This window comes from Dasypus novemcinctus, chromosome 10 (assembly GCF_030445035.2).
Source record: "Dasypus novemcinctus isolate mDasNov1 chromosome 10, mDasNov1.1.hap2, whole genome shotgun sequence".
Lineage (NCBI taxonomy): Eukaryota > Metazoa > Chordata > Mammalia > Cingulata > Dasypodidae > Dasypus > Dasypus novemcinctus.
The window spans coordinates 44,828,337-44,851,968 of record NC_080682.1 but is presented as its reverse complement, the minus strand read 5'-3'; the positions used below and the strand labels follow the sequence as shown (position 1 = coordinate 44,851,968).

The following is a 23,632-nucleotide window of genomic DNA, read 5'->3' as shown; positions in this document are numbered from 1 at the left end:
TTCCAGACAAACGGATAACGATCACAAGCTGCCAAGGACGACCAAAACTAACTAAATTAAAATTATAGCACCTTATTGTGTTCCATCCTGCCTCACTTCTCAATTTAGCACTGCTGTACTCACCAAGCTGGAAAATGAGCAGGTGCCTTTCAGGCTATAGAAAAATTAGTTAGATGCACACACACAAACACACTCCCAAACACAAATGCAAAGGGAATGATGTTCTTTCACTTGAAAGGGCTTAAGAAATGAAAGGTTTTGCTATAGTTTTGTAGGTTACAAAACTAAGAGCAGGCCTTACAGAAAAAGTGAGACAAAAAGAAAAAATTTATCCCAAATTCACATTTCAAAGACTAGAAGAATAAACATTTATTTCAATTAAAAGGCTTTGGTAACAATCAATTTGTTAAAAAGGAAAGAGAAATTAAAATTCTGGCCATTTCCATCCCCAAAAGAAAATGAGAATCTTTCCCTCTTTGATTACACAGGTTTAGGTTCACAACACAAATAAAAAAGAACCCTCACTTAAGGTCTGAAAACTAAAAATTTTTCAATGATATTCTTTTTTTTTTTAAGTAGTCAAAAATATTGTTTATCATCATTGCTATCATTAATGAACATTTATCATTTTATCTTTACTTTGAAATGTCAATGGGAAACTGAAACAAATAAAATATGCTAGGGATTTAACTTTCGAAACAAAAACCACAGAAAAACAGGAGTCTGAATCCTAAAGCCTCAGTCACGCTGATAAGTGGTCCTAAAAACTTGAAAGTGAAAGCAACACAGATTTCAAAAAGAAGTTGTTTGCTTGATATTGATGGTAGCCTTTAAAACCAAAATAAAACTATAATATATTCTGTTACAGAAGACTGAAATCAGGGCTTCCATTAACCTTGTTTAAAAAACAAATCCCAAGAGCATGGATTTTTTCCTAAGTCTCTTCATGAGAGCAGCATGGGGTCCCATTAGGCACCCTATTTTACTTCCACCTTATAAATAAGGTTAGCTATTCGTTATTTCCATGGAAACGAAGTACAGAGAAACCCACTTAAATGGATACCGGTTAAAGAAGTAAGTTTTATTTTAGAAAGGTTTTGCAGCTCTAAATGAACTCTACTGGGGAATTCTACAAAGTCATCTTAAGTATAATTTTTTAAAATATTTCTTTGGTGTGGAGGGAGCTTATTAAAGGTCCTGTTTAATAAGTACAGTTCTTGCAATAAACTAAATATACCAAACAGCATCATAACATTAAAAATACATTTTCAACATACTACACAGGGCTTTAGTTGCACAACTTCAACTGACTATGCTTCCCCATGCACTGGAGGGGAATAATTACCCATAGGGTCTAATTTAAACTAATAAAAGCAAGGAAATTCAGAAATAAGGCTACCATCACCTTGTAGTGACTAGTAATGAACAGGACCCACAACTCTTGGCATGTGCACAACTTAGTAGGCCTCCAAACAAGAACATAAGGAAGCAAATAATTTCCTTTTTATCACTATTACCAGGTCTAAGGATTGCAGGTGGCTAAAAATTCCCTCCTCAACAAACCATTTCACAAGTTATAACATGTATTCTTTAATCAGTTCACATACACAAGTCAAAAACAGAATATGTAGAAGGAAGAAGCACAGAAAAGGATCCAGTGATTTGCAACTTTAAGTTAACTTAAATATCGCTCTAAACCCAATAGAAATAAGTTATTGGTGGCCCATACAAAAGTTAAAGATAGGCAAGTGTACATAAAATAAAATGCAATTCATAAGAAAAGCAAAGTCAAATCTAATAATCTTAAGAGTTTCTAAAGACAGAGAGGATAATAAAACTAAAATCTTTCCAGCAGATGTGGTTCTTCATTAAGTTAATGGTGACTCCGACATCTTCAACAAGTTAAAGAATAAATGAAAACAGTGTTATCCTAAAAGGTGATGACCTGTATAAAATTTACAATGTGTGAAAAGAGTTAAAATTCTCATATACACTTTTTCTTTCAGTATACCAATATATCTATTAGTACTGCCTATTGAGAAAACACAGAATTATTTTCCTGGTATGTTTTAAGCACCGTAAAGAATTGGCAATATGTTGATGATTGCTGAAGTTGGGCAACAGGTACAAGGTGTCTGTTGTATCATTCACTCTACTTGTACATATGTTTAAAAATTTCCAAAATAAGTTTTTTTAAATGCTACAAATAAAGCTAAGGTTCTTGTCTCAAATATGTTTTTTTCTATAATTAAAAAATGGATTAAATGCCCAGTTTAGAAGCTACTGAATTTAAATCAAAGTCATTAATTTAAAATGGAACCACAGCTAATTTCAAGTTTCATCTTTCCTACCAAAACAAGTCAGTTATAGCAGTTCAAAACCACTAGGAGACAACTGGAGAGCAAAGGGTGTGCTATCGTGCAATTATCAACTAATTAAACTAGTGAAATGTAAATAACAATGAAATGTAATAACGAAGTACCACAGTCATATTTTCTTTCTTACGAACTAAAGAGAGAAATTCTACTAGACATCTATTACTTAGTAAATGTTCAGAATAAGCAACACCAACGTTTCCATTTTCTTCCCCAATTAGGTCAATATAAAAAATTACAGAGGGCAATGTAAGAAATTAATGCTTCATATTTCCATTCTCTTAGTTAAATAACAAGTCTGCCCTTTCCCCCACTACTTCCCTACCTCACTCTACCAAAAAATCTCCAGGAACTTCTGAGGTAAAAAGATCTTTTTTCTATTCTCTTCCTTAGTCCAGATGTAAAATGTTTCACAAATACTCCGTTACTTTGCAAGTGGTTTTAAGTTATTTCCCAACTCCTGGACAAGGGTTTAAAATGGTGGGGGGCGGGGAGGATGTTCCCCACAAACTGTTTAAGCCTTAAACTCTTGATAACAGCTCTCTCTGTTTGAAAACTAATAATTAATTCTGAAGGCAAACAGAATAAGATGGCGGTGATTTTGAGGGGAAAAACAGGGTATGCTGTAGGCAGAGTCAATGAGAGACAGCAAAGCGGTAGTAGAGAAAAGGGGAAAGGAAAGGCAATGGGTGTAGTGTGTACAATTAACAGGAGCATCTCTCTAAAGTAGCTACTGAATCATTTAACCTGACAGGTCCCCTGCACAGGTATAACAGGAGTTCACCCCTGTTGTAAGTAGCACCACCTTTTAAAAATAGGCAGGTATACATTTATTTTCAAAGATGAATAATTCCTTAAATCAACCCCAGCAGGATCTATTTCTAATTCAAGCATTTATTAAAAGGAAATACACTGCTTAACTTTCTACAATTTCATTCAACCAAGAGAAGTAATTTTTACATGCCCTACATATGTTCTGAAGTAAACTTAATACTATACATATGCTGAGCTAATTTAAAAACTACAAAGCTTTACAACTGGCTCCATAGCTTCTGTAAAGTAACATTACAATTTTTTTAGTTGAAAGAAAACTATACAGCCGCTTTTTAAAAAACTGCTTAGTTTTTAAAATACCTGTTGAATACAGTAAAGCACTTTATCAAAACAAACTTATTGGAATGTCTTCTCGGAAAACAGAAAAACTGCTTTATGAACACAGATAAAATGAAATTTAGTAAATGCATTTATGTTCACCTACTAGGCCTTTATCAAATAGAGCAGTTGGATAAAAAAGAACAAAAAAGTTAATGGAAGCTATTATGTACTTTAATTCAAATGCTCCCTCAACTAATATATACCAGATTCAGATTGTTTTGGTCAAGACCTAAATATAAGAGCTAAAACTATAAAACTCTTAAAAGATAATATAGGGGCAAATCCTCATGACCTGGGATTTGGCAATGGATTATTAGATATGACATCAAAAACACAAGCAACAACAAGCAGCAGCAGCAATATATATTAGCTTTTGTCAAAAGACATTTTTACATTGAAGGAAATTATTAAGAAAGTTGAAGGCAACCTACAGAATGGAAGAAAATAGTTTTAAACCATGTTTCAAATAAGGACTTAACATCAAGAATATATAAAGAATTTTAACAGTGCAAAAACAAAAAGACAACCCAATTTAAAAATGGACAAAGGACTTGAACAGACATTTCTCCAAAGATGTATAAACAGCCAATAAACTCATGAAAAGATGCTCAATGCTCAACCATTTGGGAAATGCAAATCAAAACCACAAGATACCACTTCACACCCACAAGGATGCCTATTATTTAAAAAACAGAAAATAACAAGTGTTGGAGAGGATGCAGAGAAATTCTAAATCTAGTGCTTTGTTGGTGGGCATGTACAGCCACTATGGAAGGCAATATGGTAGTTCCTCAAAAGGTTAATTATAGAATTATCATAAGACCCAGCAACCCCACTTCTAGGTACATACCCAGAGAGAGTAAAAACAAAGTCTTAAACAGATACTTGTATACCAATGTTTATAGCGTCATTATTCACAACAGCCAAAAGCTGGAAATAACCCAAATGTCCATCAACAAATTAATGGATAAACAAAATGTTGTACATTCACACCATGGGATATTATTCAGCCATAAGAAAGAATGAAGTAATGAGACATGCTACAACATGGAAGACCTTGAAACTTACGCTCAGTGAAATAAGCATGGCACATAAAGACAAAAATTGTATGGTATCCCTTATAGGAGATGACTAGAAATAGCAACTGCAGAGATTAAAAAACAGATTAGAGGTTACTAGGCGGGTGAGGGAAGGGGGGGAAGAGGGAGCATTTGTGGAAGGAAGGAAGGAAGGAAGAGAGGGAGGGAAGAAGGAAGGAAGGTAGGGAAAAAGAAGTGCATAGGACCAAAAAAGTCATGCTCAAGAATGTTCATAACACCTTTATTCATAATACACAAAACTGAAAATATCTGTTAACACTAGAATGGGTAAATACATTGGGGGGGGTGGGGAGAATGTTTTGGTAATATTTCCAATATATGTGTTGAGCCCCAGAAAACATCTACACCAATCAAAAATCAGAAAAGTTTCAGATGAGAAAAATAAAATTAATTTTACTTCACACCCAATAATCCTTCTCCTCCCTTCAATGACTGCTTTCACTTACCAGAAAGAGAGACAGAGATACGCAGGCAGATACTAATGGATATATTAAAAACTCAACTCCTTAAAAAAATATATATGTAACAATTCTAAGGACATCACTGTAAAGGAGAAACTTTAAGGGTAGCTTTTCTCATATCCAACTTGTTCTCAGGCTTAGTTTCTAGGCTCAATATAGGTAGCATATGATGCTTAAATATAAAAAGGAAAATAACAATTACCATAAGAAAAAGACCAGGCAGGAGAAGAAATATCACAAAGGCAAACTGCCCCAAATCAGAGAGCAAATAAATTGCCCCCATCATTACTAGAAAGCATTTGTATGTCACTTTCATATCTCTAGTGTTCTACAATTGTTTCCATTAGTTATACCACACTAGCATGTGTTCTCAAGGATTAAACACATACAATTTGCTCCAAAAAGCAGATCTAAAGGACCAATCAGCTGATCAGTATTTTGGGGTTTTGAGTTATAGTGCCTGGTCTAATGACTTGACCCTAAGTGACCTACTGTAATCTGCATAAATATTCTGATGCCAGTTTCATCAGTTTAAAAAATATATATATATCACCAAGGGTTTTAATAAATATAAATGCCCTCATACCTACTTTAAAGGCTCTGTTAAAACTGACATATTCCTGTGTATTTTCTCTCCCAACAGTATTCACAAATAAGAACTTATGGGGAAGTGGATTTGGCCCAATGGATAGGGCATCCGCCTACTACATGAGAGGTCCAAGGTTCAAACCCAGAGCCTCCTGACCCATGTGATGAGCTGGCCCACGTGCAGTTCTGAGGCAAGCAAGGAGTGCCGTGCCACGCAGGGGTGTCCCCCACGTAGGGGAGCCTCACACGCAAGGAGTGCACCCTGTAAGGAGAGCCACCCAGTGCGAAAAAAGTGCAGCCTCCCCAGGAATGGCACCGCACACACAAAGAGCTGATGCAGCAAGATGACACAACAAAGAACACAGATTCTGGGTGCCGCTAACAAGAATACAGGCAGACACAGAAGAATACACAGCGAATGGATGGGGGGTGGGGGGGGAAGGGGAGAGAAATAAATTTTTTTTTTAATTTAAAAATTAAAAAAAAAAGAACTTATGAGATACACTTTTCCTGTCCATAATTTTTTCTCCCCATAACTTTTTTTTTTTTAAGATTTATTTTATTTTCCCCTTGTTCCCCCCATTGTCTGTTCTCTGTGTCCATTTGCTGTGTGTTCTTCTGTATCTGCTTGTATTCTCATTAGGCAGCTCTGGAAACCGATCCTGGGACCTTCCGGAGTGGAAGAGAGGTGATTACTTTCTTGCACCACCTCAGCTGCCTGTTCTGTTACATCTTCTTATTTTCTTTTCTGTGTCTCTTGTTACATCATCTTGCTGCTCCAACTCTCCCGGTTGGCCGGTACTCCTGCGCAGGACTGCATTCCCGCATGGGCTGGAGCTCCACTTGGGCCAGCTCGCCCCATGGGCATCAAACCCTGGCCCTCCTATACGGTAGACAGAAGCCCAGTTCATTGAGCCATATCTGTTACCCTCATAACATTTTCAGGAAAGAAAAATCTCTCCTTTCCATCTAAATTGTTCCAAATTAACTTTTTACAACATTTTATAAGTTTATGTATTTTTTAACTTTACATATTTTAAATTTTAATAGGAATGTTAACAATAATAATAATGATAGTATAATGATAATAGCAGTTATCATGTGTCAGGTGTCATGATTTCCTCCTTTTTATCCTCACATCAATCCTACCCCTAGGAGGTTGGTATTATCATCCCTATATTATACATGAAGAAACTGAAGTCCAAGCAATCAGCAGAGTGCTTGGTATAAACTGTGTTCAAAATGTGCCTTCGTTGAAGGAGAGTAAATAATTAGTCCAAGGGCATACACTCAACTTTAAATGGTTGTACTGAGATTCCAAGCCAGGTGTCAGACCACAAAGCTCTGGCTCTCTTCCTAGTATGCAACATTTACCTCAATCCTTGAGAAAGGAAGAATGGGAAAGAGAACTAATGTCAAATAATAATAATATCTAATAACAGCCACCATTTATTCAGTGCTTCCTGTGTATAAAACACTTCTAGCAGCTTACATACTAACTTATTCATTCTTAATAACAACTACAAAAGATAGGCACCAGTATTTACTTACATTTTTACAGATGAGGAAACAGAGGCACGGAAGGTGAAGTGGCAAAGGTCAGGGAGCTAACACATGACAGAACCAGAAATGGTTCCAATGCCAATTACTCTTTTTTTTTTTTTTAATTTTTATTAAAGCTAATAGATCATATAGAATGTTACATTAAAAAAAACATGAGGTTGCCAATTACTTTTTTTTTCAGCCAATTACTCTTAATCAATGTGCTCAACTGCCATGCTAAAAACTTCCCTTAACCTGAATTGAATGAAAACAAAACTTTTAAAATCTTTTCAACAAAATTATTAAATTGTAAGCCTTCATGCCTAGACTAATAGAGAAACAAAATTATTAAATTGTAAGCCCTCATGCCTAGACTAATAGAGAAAAAACTAGTTATGTTCTTCTAAGCATGTGTACCAGACTTCTTTACAGGCACACAGGATAGGCCCCTGTTGATTAGATCATTGCACTGCTCAGGAAGTGGCACACTGTAAATCTGGTTACGAGCTCCCAGCCCACCTCTCTCCACACTCAGACCCACAACAACCATGCACTGCAATCAACAGGCAATTCAAAAATACCCCAGTACAATCTTCTGTAAAATGACTGTCACTCTGGAAATATCCAAGTGTTTGTAGTACCGTTCCATCATCCCTTCTTCTTCCTAACCACTAAAAAACACCACAAAAGTAATGAATGAACCTAAGCTACTTAAAAACAGTAACAAATGTCCAATGATAATGATAAATTTAAATGAGAAAAAAAGTAAAATTTTCAGTCTTGTAACTTGTCCAAATTCTACATTCAAAAAGCACTAGGACTCTTTGAAAGACTCAAATTTTAAACTACCTTATTATTATAAATATGCCTTGGAGAATGTAGAGAGAAGTCAATTTAAGGCTCAGATTCTGCATATTTTGATATGTATATTTAAAACAAGAATTATTTCTGTTGCATTACAAGTTATTGGGCTCTTTTACCCTAATATCTACTAGTATAACAACATATTTAATTAAACAAATAAAAATAATAAGCATGGATTTAATATTTGCATATTAACATGCAATGGATATAGAAAATATACAGGAAAGGACTAGACCTGGAGGTACAAAGAACTTGACACAATGAACTACAGCAACTCCCTCCTCTGACATCGTAAAGTTGCCACATTTTCTGGGCTCTCCTTTGAATTAATGTGGCATCTGTTCCAAGTACAGCATGTGAACATTTTACTAAAAGATATTTTCATTCTACAATTGTATCTGGTTTGCTTTTTACTTGAACTCCTCTGATTTATTTCACCGGTCATTATTTCTTTAGACCAAGTTGTCAATTTGGAATTCCTAATCTATCTTCCCTGAGCACAAAGGGGGTGAGGGAGGAACCATCAGCTTAAAACCCTCTAACAGCAATGACTACAAATGCTTTGCATTTGGATTAAATAAAGAAAATAAACAGTACAAAGATTTTGCAGACTTTTAAAAATCAATTCCTGATAATGGCATCCGTTCCCTTCCAAAAAAGAATTCTGTTCTGAGGTGCTAGGGGCAAGAGATGGGGGGAGTAAACAAATACTAAATAGAATAATTCAAGATACAAAGTTTGGTATCAATGAAATGATGATTTCAATAACTTGCACATATCCAGCTCTACTGAGTGATCACTGCTTTTTAATACATCCTCAAAAATGCTGCAGCAACAAGCCAAATAAACCACTTGTATTTAACATGCATGCTGCATACTCTACAATGTTACGTCATATCAGGCACAGAGAAGAAGCTTACCAAGCTATCCTGCTAAGCTAAGCTATCCTGCGTTCTTATAAACTGCCTAACAACAACAGAAAAGGGCGCTGCCATCTCGGTGGGAGTAAAAGCTGTCAGGATAGGCAGGCTTTTCCTTTTGGTCAACCGAAAAAAAATAAATAAGGTTTATATTTCTTTTAAGCCCAACTCTCTCAAGGCCTTTACTCTCAATCTTTCAGTCTTTCACAGAAAGAAAGGCTGTTTCTTTAAAATTAAAAAGCTGCAAAAGATCACTCCAACTCAAAGCCTCACACCTTATAACAACTGTCCTCCAGGTGTCCCCCTGACTGCCTCTTCTATAGGCAGAATGGCCTATCTAGAGTACTAGTGAGTGTGCGTTGCCCAGGGGAGGGGACTGGAGGAAGAAAATATTACAACTAATATTTTAAAATTGCATCCTTTTTAAATTTAAACTTCCCTGTATGTTTTTTATAATATATCTAAGATACTAGTTCAGAATATTATACATAAATAATACGCACTGGTGGCCATAATTTTAAAAAAGAAAGTTTGGAGACTATAGGCCAAGACAGCCAAGGCTAGAATAAGAAAATTAGGAAAATTAATCTACTCAAATTATTGTCCCTGCCTCAGTTTCACAATCATGACATTAACTAAGCCTTTTGTATACTTAAAAGACTATTATGAAGGGTAATAAAACACTCTCTAGGGCATGCTATGAACCACTCAAAATGAAAAGCACATATGAATGTTACCAATGAGAGAGACTGAATTTGGCTTCTTTAACCTTTGACTATACTATAGTTTAAATAACTACTACGTCCTATCAGATTCAATTCTTGGAATTTTAAGGCCAGGCCTCAGCAGTTCACTAACCATGGGTATAAAGAAGCATAAAGCACCTTAAACGCAAGGAGTGAATTCTAGTATTAGAAAACTTTTAAGAGAACTTCTATAATTATAACCTTAGCAACAAGTTGAAACTCTCAAAGCTAGAGTCATTAGATATTTAATGTGGATTATAAGGCCTTAAGTATGTGTGTGCATATATATAACCAGAAAAATGATTAGCACTCAAATAATCTACCTTCCACCCCCCCATACCCCAACTGCTTTGAAAAATACTGGGTTAGTTGATATATAGCATTTAATGGTGCGAGTGGGGATGGGAAAGAAGTCAGCCAAATGAAGGTATGAGTTCCAGGACTGATTCCTATGCAAGGCATCTGTATATCAAATAAGTAGTTCAAGTTTCTATTAACTAAAATATTACAAATATTTTCTTGGTTTAAAAAAAAAAGTTGGGGTGGGGTTGAATGGGACCTCACATATATATTTTTAATGTAATATTATTACAAAGTCAATAAAAAATAAAAAAATTAAAAAAAAAAAAAAAAAGTTATCTGAAATCACAATTGCTCTCTTTGTAAGTAGTTACCAGAATGAATCACTAGAATTCTGAAATGTCTCCTAAATTACTTATGCAGGATAGGTAACAATGTTGCCATTTAAAATTAATTTTTTAAAAGATGTTTTATTTATTTTCTCTCCCCTTACCCCCCCACACCCCAGTTTCCTGCTCTCTGTGTCCATTTGCTGTGTGTTCTTCTGTGTCCGCTTGTATTCTTGTCAGTGGCACCAGGAATCTATGTCTTTTTGTTGCATCATCTTATTGCATCAGCTCTCCGTGTGTGTGGCACCACTCTTGGGCAGGCTGCATGTTTTTTATGTAGGGTGGCTCTCCATACGGGGCACACTCCTTGCGTGTGGGGCTCTCCTACGCGGGGGACACCCCTGCGTGGCATGGCACTCCTTGCACCCATCAGCACTGAGCATGGACCAGCTCACCACAAGGGTCAGGAAGCCCTGGGTTTGAACCCTGGGCCTCCCTTGCGGTAGGCAGACCCTCTATCAGTTGAGCCAAATCCACTTCCCATTAATATTTTTTAAAGTTTAAAAAATAACAATAACACTCTATAATGTGCAAATGAAAAGAACTCAAAACTATTTTTGCCCCATAAGACATTAGGTTTATAGCCAATAGCGTATAACTCTCACCTACTTCTCCTCCTCAAACCTCACTTCTGCTGTTTTCAATAAAAGGCATGTTTTTAAAATAGCACCTTAAAAATTTAATTACAAACGAGTATTATGATATAATTCCATTTTTTCCCATATGTATTAAATATATTATACAAAATTAAATGCAGAGGAAATTTTTTAAAGTAGAAGGGAAATGGGATAACTTTAATTTTCTACTTTATACATATCTATAGTGCTAGAATTACTTTTAAAACTTTTACAACATTTGTAATACTTCTTAAAAGAAAGCACACTTATCTAACCCTCTAAAATAGTAAGTTAGATAAGGGTTATAGTTAAGTAAGGACTGATTGAAATACCAAGTGTAAACTATTTGCACCTACTGAGAAAATGTATAAAAATAACCTATCATGCTAAGCACCCAACTTCCAATCTTTAAGAAACAGTAATTAGACCTCACTCTGTGCTAGGCACTGTGCTAGCAAAGGGCATTCAATGAAGAACAAGACAGGATTTCCCAAAATATTCAACTTAACCCTATCAAAATCAACATGAAAACATTCTCAAAATGATACACCATAGCTGTGGCCTTTTCAGTAAATTGAGAATTTCTTCAGTAATTCATCTTCCAGGTTTCTTATGGGAATTACATAGCTCACAACAGCATTTTGAACACTTAAGATCAGGGGCTCGCTTTTCTGCCTCCACTGCCGCCATGGTGCCAGTGAAAAAGCTTGTGGTGAAGGAGGGCAAGAAAAAGAAGCAGGTTCTGAAGTTCACTCTTGACTGCACCCACCCAGTAGAAGATGGAATCATGGATGCTGCCAATTTTGAGCAGTTTCTACAAGAAAGAATCAAAGTTAACGGAAAAGCTAATAATCTTGGTGGAGGGGTCCTAACCACTGAAAGGAACAAGAGTAAGATTACTATAACCTCAGAGGTGCCCTTTTCCAAAAGAAAATATCTCACCAAAAAATATTTGAAGAATAATCTATATGATTGGTTACACATAGTTGCTAACAGCAAAGAAAGCTATGAATTTACATTACTTGCAGATTAACCAGGACGATGAAGAGGAAGAAGATAAAAACTCACTTATCCTGAAATATTTTTTATGAGTTGTTGAATAAAACTTGGGAACCCAAAAAAAAAAAAAAAAAAGAAAAGATCAGGGGCTCTAAAGTCAAATATGGGCTTAAATTCAGGCTATATCAATTACTACCTATGTGATCCCTAAGTTTCCATTTCCTCATCTGTAAAATACATTTGTGATTAAAATTCAATGAGACCCTATATGCAAAAAGGCTTACCACAAAATTTGATAAACTCAAGTAAACATTAATTTCCATTATTAATATAATAGATAACAGCAAGAAATCCTAAGGTACAGAAACTGTTTACAACGATTCAAACAATCTGTATCCATGCCATTTCTCCAGGAACAAATGTATGTATTTGAGTAATCCCGCATAAGTTTGAATATTAACACATAAAATATACTTTTCAACATAAAAGCCCATGTTTAAAACTTTTCTTTCTCGTAACAGCTTAACACGCTCAGTACATTTGTGATATCTGTATTATATTAAACAAACAAATTTATCAATGTATACTATCAAGAACCACTCTGAAAAAAAATTTTAAAAAAAAACACGACTCTGTAAACAAGAATGTGACCTGGGCCACTGAGGGTGGGGGAGTGGGGGGGTTATGAACTGATTCATTTTGTTTCTAACTCATATATTTAAATTTTTTAATATTAACATTATTAATTCAATACTTGGCATAGACAAATATTTTGTAATCCAGCCAATGAGTGATAAAATTTCATTTATATATACTACTTTACAGTCTATAAAGTTATTCATGATTATTATAATAACACATCTAATCCTTGTAACAGCATAGTGAAGCAGATTATTACTATTAACCCCACTTTACCACTGGGAAAACTAAAGCTCAGCAAAGCTGACTTTCCCAAAAGTGCATTAAGTAGACAGCTGGACTTGAAGCCAGATCTGACACCATCACAACTGTTTCGTTTACATTGCCCTAAGACATTTCACAAAAAAAGACAGAAAACTGCTCAGTAATTTAGATATGTCAGAGGACTATATAGGGAAAATTACACATGGCTACCCAGTTTCCCTCTTATTTCCAAATTCAGTATTTCAGGAATTACATGAATGTATATAACTATAAAATAAAGGAAAGGGGAATTCATCCAAGCCTGGTATTTCCTTGATTGGCCAATTAATACCTAAGATAATATTTCCCCTTATATTTAGTTATTTTTATTTAATTTATTTATAACTGTTGAATTTATTTCATTTTAATATTAGTCTGGTAAAGACAAGGTGATACAAAATAAATAACTCACAATGTGGAAACAGACCAGATTTCATATATTTTCAACACTTCTAAAACAATCTATTTACTGTCTAATATAAATACATTAACAATACTTTAAATCAGATTTATGAGGGGAAAAAGATACTATTATTACAGTGGGTTTGTTATGTAAACACGTACTTAATTACTACTAAAAGCAGAGTTCTCTTAAATAAACATAGGAGCCCTCAGCAGTAACATTCCAGGAACTCTGCACAAGGGGAAAAAGATGAAGTAACCAAGCAGGTAAAAAAGACACTGATTCTGCAACCCCCAAACCAAGACACAAACATCACATCTTATGTTTACATATTTCAATATTCCTAGACATCCCCTTCTCAAAAAGCTAAGAGACCAGTCATGCAAATAAAAAGTGTCGTACAAGTTCAAGAGCCTAAAAGTAGCTAAGCATGTCCTAAAGAAAAATACTGTTAAGCCTTTAGATCTGAACCTAATAGTTTAAGTACAACCCACAGACCATATACTACATTTTCTTTCTGAGGATACTCACTGGCCTCTAACATATCAATCTGTAACACCGTATCAATCTGTGAACTGTGGTGATAGACTTGTACACGTTTCTTAACACAACAGAACTTTTCCAAGGTTACATATAATGTGACACAAAAAGCATTTTTGCAGCATCTTATTTTCATTAATCAATGAGTTTGGAATCTCTGCAAGTGCAAAGACTGCAAACAAAGAAATGTTCATTAATCTTTAAACTTTCTAAAGTCAACCAAAGGCTTATGGTAAAATGGTAAAGAACACTGCATAGGCAGGGCTGAATTCTACTACTGGCTAACTGTCTCACTTTGGGCAAATATTCCTTAGTGAGAAAGTACGGTACAAAGACATTTAATATACAGCAAAAAATTCTAAGAAATAGGCCAAAAACCTCAAATTCTTGTAAGAATAGCCTGTATTTCTGATCAATTATAATGTATAAAGAAAGAAAACGAAAAGCATACTCTTTTTTAAAAACAATAACCACTACTACTACTGCAGCTAAATTACTGAGCCCTTATTATGTGTCAGGCACTGTGCTAAGCAATCTCACAGATTTTAATATTTAATCCCTGCAACAATTCTCTGATATTAGTTAATAAAATAAAAAATATTAGAGCCCCCAAAGAACAAAAATTTAAATTTTACAAATAAAACATGAACAAATTACTAATGAAATTGTTTCTTTTTCTCTACTTTTCTAACTACATCTTTGAATATTAAGTATACACTAAGACAATTATTATTTTCAGGAATCTGTTTGCTAGTTAAAGCGTACTAAGAGTATTAAGATTCAAGATGTTGACAATTATTACAGAATCACAGAAAACAAGCAAAAAAAAAAAATACAAGGGAAAAAAATCTCCCATCCAACTTTACTGAACTGCCCCCATTCAAAATTAAAAGTAAACAGTGCATATATCAGGCATGACAATGATTTCAAATACTATCATATAAACAATAATAGGCTTCAAATGACCACACTAGCAATCTATAATGTTTTACTTATAGAAACCGTTATCACCACAGACATAAAAATAATTTACAATTGCTAAAGTAAGTTAAGTTTTGATAACACATACATCTATATGGGGTATATGTATGGGGTGCTGTTATTTTACATGTAAATCATGTAATGACTGATATTAAAACAATAAACTCTAAGATAACCTAAAACAATAGGTTATTTCTAAAGACTCACTTTAGAGTTTCAACAGCATAATAAGCACTATATTTGTAGACAAACTTTACTTAGCAGAAAGTTCTTAGTGTCTTAGGAAGCTGTGTATAAAATGGAGTAGACAAGAGGGAAGGATTGCCTGTACTATTTAAATCAACTACAGATCCCAGAATGCAATGCTTTAATCTGAAGTTAAGCAAAAGCTGCAATGCATCCTGGGACTTGTAGTAAGCAAAACCCATCTCACCCTATCATAGCCAAGTTTCAAGAAAGTCTGACCTATCTAACCCAACTTGACTAGATATGATTACCAGGATCTATGCAAATTCAGATCTAATTTGTTCTCTGCTCTGGCACACAGTTTTTTTAGCAGATACTGGAAAAATATCAATATTTAGACCAACACTTCCATATTAGAAAAATTTTATACAGGATGAGCAAATGAAAAGACGTGAATAAAAAAATACATATATTTTATATGGAAAAAACTATTTTTAAAACAATTTTTTTTAAAGTTTGCTTGGATCAGTTTAAAGCTCTCTATAAAAAAGAAGTGTTTTAAATATTTTACCAGATTTTCTCTTAAAGGTGGTTTTCAAGTTATACGTCATGTATAATTTTTCTTGGAGGGAAGTCTCATAAGAAAACATTCCCCATTACTCTAGTATTATCCACTAAGGCATACATTCTTTTATTAATATATACACACAACAACATCATAAAAACAAACCAAAAATACTTATTTTTCCCTTTTTTCAAGTTCCTACTCAATTTTTAAGCCCCCCTTTCCCTCACGCTTCATTCCATACACAAACACTCACACAAACAAATGTTTCTGGACAGAACACTTAGGGAAACACTATTTCAACTAAAAGCCAATTTCTCTCATCCATTAACCTCTTCCAAAAGCACAAAGATTTTTTTTAAAAGCTATCGATAACATGTCCAAACCCAAGCAGATAAGTTGGAGCTACAATTTATATGTATACAATCCTACACACACTCCTATATTCTACAAGAAGGCTAGGGAAGAACTAAGCACAATCTGTATCAGGAGGTCTAATACAGGTGGTGGGTTATTTTCAGACAACAGCATCTTCACAAACATGCTGTGGAATACAGTCCAAGAAATTCCTAACAAGAAAAGATAAGCCAGCACACAAATTTAACTCAATCCAGCTAAAAATCACCTGCAACACTTGCTACTACATTTCACCATAAAAGTGACAAGCTACTAAAGGATGTGAAGTTTCATCAATACAACATACTGTCCATAAGGCTAGAGACAGCAGTTGCCATGGTTACTATCACCCACTCTTATCAGGAGATTATTGTCATTATCCTGAAGTTTTGGGTACTTATTTAAAATGGGGGAAAACAGTTTAGAGTTCTGACTGTTAATTAAGTGGAAGAATCAACCACTGTTTGATTTGTAAGTATGTTGCTTTAGAGATGTACATGGTTAACAATACTTGGATCTGCAGCAGAAAAAAATCAATTCCTTTCTGCTGCTCCTTCTCCTGAAGTACTGACAGTTTGTATTCTCAATGCAGCCAAAACAATAAAACAAAACCCATCTTTTTTTGGCTTCTGTGTTTTAAGTTATTTTTTCCCCTAGGCCCACAGATAGAGTCAAAATAAGGCCTAGATCATCAACCCATTAGGTCCCATCCCCTTCTTATCTCCATACTGCCCATTCAGTCTTATCTACTTTAAAAACTGTACATAGAAAATATCTCCATAGCTGATTCGAAAATATAGAAAAGAATAATATCCTTCAACTACCACATGCTCACTAATCATTTTTTATTAAAGAGGAGGGTGGGAGGCAAGTTGCAGAGTATTAAAAGCAGAGAAGTGGAGGGGTATTCAAACTGCCAGACAACAGTCTGGTATAAGAAAGTTGCTTTAGAAAAGACCAAAGGATGACTGAATCTCACACATAATCTGTAGAAGGAAAAAGTACACCACCACCCCAGTTTAAGAATGGCTTTATGAACAAGTAACATAAAAGTTACTCTTAAAAATCTATTTCAACATTCTCACAAAAGATAGCAGTTCAAATATTTAATACACAAGAATTAAATGAAAGCCCACAAAATAGTATGACCACAAGGACACACAAATTTAAAGAGAATAAAACATAGGCTATTTAAGAAATAATTATCTGCAATAAACATAATACAGTGTTAACATATTACCTCTTTTTAAAAATATCTCAAAGGAGCAAAAACACATACCTGGTAAAGTTAATGTGATCAAAATACATCGCCCTGCTCCTAAAGAACACATGGGCCTAAAAGTCCATGTACAAAAAAAGTTCCTGGGAAGCGGACTTGGCCCAGTGGTTAGGGCGTCCTTCTACCACATGGGAGCTCCACGGTTCAAACCCCAGGCCTCCTTGGCCCATGTGGAGGTGGCCCATGTGCAGCGCTGATGCATGCAAGGAGTGCCGTGCCACACAGGGGTGCCCCCCGCGTAGGGGAGCCCCACGCACAAGGAGTGTGCCCCGTAAGGAGAGCCGCCCAGCACAAAAGAAATTACATCCTGCCCACGAATGGTGCCGCACACATGGAGAACCGATACAACAAGATGACGCAACAAAAAGAAACACAGATTCCTGTGCCGCTGACAACAACAGAAGCAGACAAACGCGCAGCTAACAGACACACAGAACAGACAACCCGGGTAGGCGATAAATAAATAAATAAATAAATCTTTAAAAAGTTCCTAAGAAGTCAACATAAATCATTAATATTCCTAAGCACAAATTAGAATGAAGATTCAAACATATTTCAAGAAATCAGCTATGAGAATGAACATAAAGGAATTCTATCAAACGATGGAAATCTGAAAGTTTAATCTCTTCTTTTTTTTCCCTTTAAATAGTAATTAAATACAAAAGCCTTTAGCAATAAAATGCTAAGGATACAAAATTTAAAAGCCTCTTACTATAACCTTAATTTCAGTATTTCCTCACAAAGAAGCTTTAGTATTCATTCTCTGTGGGATGAAAAAGTTAATATTACCCTGAGAGGTTTCATTTTTATCTAAACAGTTAAATGTTTTTCTCACCTTCCACTCAGGCAAGTTTCTATATTTACTTTCTAACTGGGACTATTTCATAAAGAACAGTACTTCTAAAATTTAAGATACTGTGCCTTTTGATATGCTCATAAACACAGGAATTTCCAATTATCCATATTTTTATTTTTTTAATTTTCTATTTCAAATTTGTGAGCAAAAACTATTAAGAGAGCCTGAGCTTTGAGTTTTAAACTTTTGGGTTCTTTTTGCACAAAAATATCTATATGCACTCCTCTAGATTTGAGCAGTCATTTCCTCATGCACCCTTCTAAAACAGAAAAACAAAAATCACACACGTACCTAATACTCATGCCTACAGATAAACATCTTTTTCACTTTGAAACAAGGTAGAAAGTTTTTTAGTCAGTAAGAATTTTTCAGCAAGTTAGCAGTCAATCAAAACAATCAAAACCTTAACCATGACATCTGTTACTGTGTGTTAATAAGAGTCTATAGTAGAATCAGGACACTTAAATATCCACTAAAATCAACTACTAATCTATCACAAAAATGGATAATAAAGAAAGACTTTATTGGTGTTAAGCATTTCCGAGGCTCTTCAAAATTAAAAAAAATTTTTTTAACTATGAAAAACTGCCTAGGCAGCATTTTTCAAACAAAGCTTCAAAACTGTAACAAAGAGCTTTTTGGTAACCACAACAGTATTTAAAGAAAAAAAAATTTTTTCATAGAGTATTCAGGGCACACTTTTACTTCCTGACTGATATGGAGAAAGTTAGCGTATTAAGGACAGAATCTTCTGTTCATGTATTAATTAGTTACCTATCTCAAAAACTTAACATCTGCACGGGTTCTGACAATTTACAAAGAACTTTCATTTGTATTATCTCATTTGATCTTACTGAGAAAAAAAGTAAAGTATGATACCCAAAAAAGAGGCAAAATTCAAAGCAGGATTCATCAGATTTTCTACACATTGCTAAGGTTTTAAAACTTTGACATAAAACTTTACAAGCAACCACAGTAGCTTGATATTTCTAGGGATGATCACCTAACACCAACAAGAGTTTCAAAGAACCATGTGTTGTAAATAGTATGAAACTGTTAAAGCAGCTACTTTCATCTTTAGGTAATTGTTTGTTAAGTGTTGATAATGGACATATCAGCAATGATCTATACCCACCAATATAACTTTACTTACAGTTCAAGAATTTCATAGACCTTAGAGGCCAATGTAAATACATGAGCCACATATATTTATAAAACTATATGCCTTAGGTCCATAGATTCGGGCAAAAACATACACAATCTAAAATGTTTACCACACTATATCTCCCTTTCTAAAATCTAAAATCCTCTATACTCATTCTACTTGTTTATATCAGTATTACAGGAATAATCACAAAGACTGAAGGACCCAAACTATACTAACTACTTTTGTTTACAGTCATCACACCTAATTTTGTTTAAATGTTTTCAACACCCTACTCACCAATACAACTACCCTCAAAATAATTCTAACAGCACTCTGTACCTAAACCCAGCATCCTGAGCAATGCACAACAACATAACTACATTGTATAGTTTTGTAAGCAGGTAAAAAAGCAGTCAAATATTTCAGTTTCAAATAAATGTAATTTAAGAATATAATTTTGAAATGGACTTACTCAAAATCTTTCTGGAACTTTAAAGTGTTAATCCTGTTGCTTAGCTGAAGCTACGTAGAGCCGTAATAAGTGGCAAGACCCTCAAAATTCAGATTTGCTTTTTCTTGCTGTAGCACCTCCTGCTGGATAACATTTAGAGCTCTTCGTGTAAGCAGAAGAAGAATATTTCTGAGGCAGCTCCTTTGGGATAACTGGATAGGAAAAAGGATGGGCCCTTCAAAGCTAAAAGAAATAGGGCCCCATCCATCACTTATATCTCTCAAAATAAAATTTGGCATGGGTAGATGTCGCTTTCAATCTATTACTATTTCAGTTCGGCAAAGACTTGCCTGAGTCCAAAGTGCAACATGCTTAAATAAATCTTGCAAAATTTCCTAAAACCTAAGTTAAAAAGCCCTCAAAAGCACTCAAGCTTTTGACTTTATTATAAGGCCAGTCAAACAATACCATTAAACTACAAACACTATTATGTTGACAAAAGTAAAAGTCTGAGGTAAAGAAAAGCACTTGCAATATTTTTAACATGTTAGCCAGAAGTTTGTGTTTCTACAATTTTCTGCACTATTGCTATGTTCTTCACTTTAAGGAGAGTTGTACAGTCACAGAAGTTTTAAGTACAGAAATTTTCTTGATAAACATGAGTATAACAGCACATAAAAATTTCCTCTGACATCAAAAGGTATGTCCTACGATTTTAAATGCATTCTACAGACATTTTAAGTGGCTCCAAACAAGCTAGTTGTAAGCCCAGAACGTAGATTCCATACACAAGTAGAGACAAAAAACGGGAATAAGAAGGAACTTACCAAATTTAAAATGAGTAATAGTGTCTCCAGTAAAAATGTAGTAACAGATTCCCACAATGCTGTGAACCAAGTAAATTGTGAAACTTAAGAGGGGCTAGTCTTCAAAAACAAAAAAAAAATTTTTTTAAAGCTGACCTATTTATTTCTATTGCCCAAATATGAGTGAATACCAGACGTATACAAACAACAGAAAAAGTATGTTTAGATATTTCAGTACCAGTTTCAATCCCTTTACCAGGACCTTAAATAAAGCTAAAAATGACAATGAGTACAGGCTCTTAAATAAAGCTAAAAATGACAATGAGTATCCTATCTTTAAAAGGAGCTATTCAAGTTCCCAGCCTTGTAGGATTCCTATAAAGTGTGTCTATTAAAAAGGCTTCCTTCCTAGAGTGCACAACTGTTATTTAAAAAAACAAAAAACAAAAAACTTCCACAGCCCAAATTAATCTGACTAATATTTTGCTATCAATTGTTAACATATAACTGTTGTTCCCTCTCTAACTTCCCCCAGCTCAAGCATCTACATTCCTGACACCTACTATTAAGAAAAATGCACCGTTCGCACCCAGCTATGGGGCAAATCTTTGAAATCCAAGACACTGCCACAAAGTTCACTGTCAAGGCCAGCGTTGAGGCCCACACACGCCCCGACCTTAACTCACATTTGAAATTCTAGAAAGCCATACTTCCAGAGACATCATTAAAAAACAACACAATGTGGACGTGCAGAGTGAGAGCCTCTACTTCAAGACCTAAACAAAGAATATTTCAACATATGACCGGAATATGATGACACCCGATTCACCAATGAAAACAAAACCTGCCTACCATTAGCCGTCTTACCCTCATCTCAACAACTCAACTACTTAGAAATCACTCTAAGCACATCTGCACCCCATAACCGGCGAGTGGCCTTCTCCGGGGGTGCAAGCCACAGACAAAGTTGAAAGGAGATATTCTTCTCCCTGGGTCCCCAATTTCACTATCAAACCCTCCCCTGCCAGGGCCACCTTGCTGCTACCCACCATCGCGAATGTGGTCAGGGGGAAAAAAGAAATCCTAACAGCACCGCTCAGCAGAATAAAGAAACCAAAGAGAGGATGACGAGAAGTGTTGGGAACTGCGTGCACGACCGGGCTGGACCAAACGGAAAGAGTCCCACTCCGCGCGCCCCTCCCCCCGGCGGGGGCGCGGGCGGGGGAGGGGCGGCCGCGGCCCCATTCGGAGCGGCCTGTGGGCCCCGGACTGCTCCGGGTCCGGGGGGCGCCCAGCGGCCACCGGCGGCGGCGACGAGTGCGGGAGGGCCGGCCCCGGGGTGAGGGGTGCAGGCAGACTCTCCGGAATAACAAGTTGCAGAAGAAGAAGAAGAATAAGCGGAATTTCCCCAACGCTGCTCCGGCCACCCAAGACAAATGCACCAACACACACACACACACACACACACACACACACACTCGGGCCCGGCAGCGTCAGCAGCCGCAGCTTTTTTTTTTTTAACCAGATCCCTCAGTCGCCAAACAAGATGGTTTTCAAAAAAAAAAAAAAATTAAATAAATAATCATAATAAAAACTTCCCCCCGACAGCATCCTGGGGGAGGGGGGGAGAAGGTGAAAGAGCCGAGGCGACCATCCCCGGCCGAGGGAGAGCCGAGGGGGGCGGGCGAGGTTCCGCGCCCCCCGCCCCCGCCTGCGGCCCCCTCCCGGCCCCCCGCCGGGACAATGTGACGCCCCCTCCCCGCCACCCCCAGCGCGCCGCCTCTGTCACCCTCTCCGGCCCGGCACTCAGCGCCCAGGCTCCCGAGGCTGCTCATAAACTTACTTCCAATTTATCCTGGGGAGGGGTGGAGGGCAGAGAGGAGGAACGGGGGAAACAAGGTTTTTCCATTGTCTTTTTTTTAGGGGGGAGGAATAGGAAGGGCACGCAGGGGGGCGCCCCGAAGGGGAAGTTATTGCTCAAATCTCAAGTTGACTAAGGGGTCCTGACTAGTACACCCCCCCTTTCCCTCCTTCCTCCCACACACCCCTCCCCTCCCCCTACCTCCCCCCTCAACAAACTCCAAGCAAGCAGCCCCTGTTCCTCCCAGAGACAAACACCAGAGACCAGACAGAGAGAGAGGGAGAGGGAGAGAGAGGGAAGGGGGAAGGGGAGGAGGGAGGGGAAATAGAGCTACTCAAGAAAAAAAAAGAGAGAGAGGAGAGTGAGGAGAAGAGAGAATGGAAAAGCTGGGATACTGCACCCTCCTGCTGCTGGCTGGCTGTCCCCCCTGGCAGCTGGAGGCAGGAACTCTGAGCAGGAGAAGCAGGAGGAGGAGGAGGAGGGAACTCTTCTTCATGGGGAGGGAGGGAAGAAGCTGGAGCTGCTGCTGCTGCTTCTGCTGCTGCTCTGGGCCTCTCGCACTTTTTAGATATTAGTGTGTTAAGATGGTAGGTTGTTCCCTTCTCCCTCCTCCTCCTCCTCCTTTTCCTCTCCCTCTCCCTCTCTCTCTCACTCACTCACTCTCTCTCTCTCTGGGCTGTTTCTTTCCTCCTCTTCCCCAGGCAAGGGGGGGTTGGGAGGAGGGGGGTGGGGGGAGGAACTGGATCCTCCTCCTCCAGGAGAGACACACACAGGCCCCGGGCCGGAATGGGGGGGATGGGGTGGGAGAAATCAGAGCAGCAGGAGAGAAACTGTGGGAGACAAACAAGCCCAACTCTTCATCCTCCTCCTCCTCCTCTCAGCAGCAGCAGCGAGCACCACCAGCCCATTCACCACCCGGCCCCGGACCGCAGCACCTCCGCCGCCTCAGCCCGGGGATCCCTCCGCCCAGGCCCAGACACACTCGCCCGCGCGGGAGCCCGCCGCGCGGCCCCGTCGGCCCGCCGCCGCCGCCGTGCGCGTCCCCGCCGCTCCTGAGAGCCGGGCAAAAGGGACTGGGGCTGGGAAAGCGGGGACGAGGGAGGGAGGAGAAGAGTCGCGGGGTAGATGGGCACGGTGGGGAAGGAGGGGTTCGCCGAATGGAG

General features: G+C 37.2%; 1 protein-coding gene and 1 pseudogene across 42 annotated transcripts in view; one reads left to right on the top strand and one right to left on the bottom strand.

Annotated features, from left to right (window-relative positions):
- Positions 1-23,425, bottom strand: part of PHF21A (PHD finger protein 21A) — a 255,817-nt gene extending 232,392 nt beyond the window's left edge. For 7 of the 42 annotated variants that reach the window (XM_071218079.1, XM_071218074.1, XM_071218080.1 and 4 more), the window contains exon 1: positions 22,870-23,401. The gene's annotated coding sequence lies outside the window, so the exon portion shown is untranslated. The other 35 variants (XM_071218064.1, XM_071218073.1, XM_058305461.2 and 32 more) reach the window with 21 other exon arrangements.
- Positions 11,746-12,090, top strand: LOC101410873 (large ribosomal subunit protein eL22 pseudogene; annotated as a pseudogene).
- Positions 23,426-23,632: the final 207 nt, after the last annotated feature.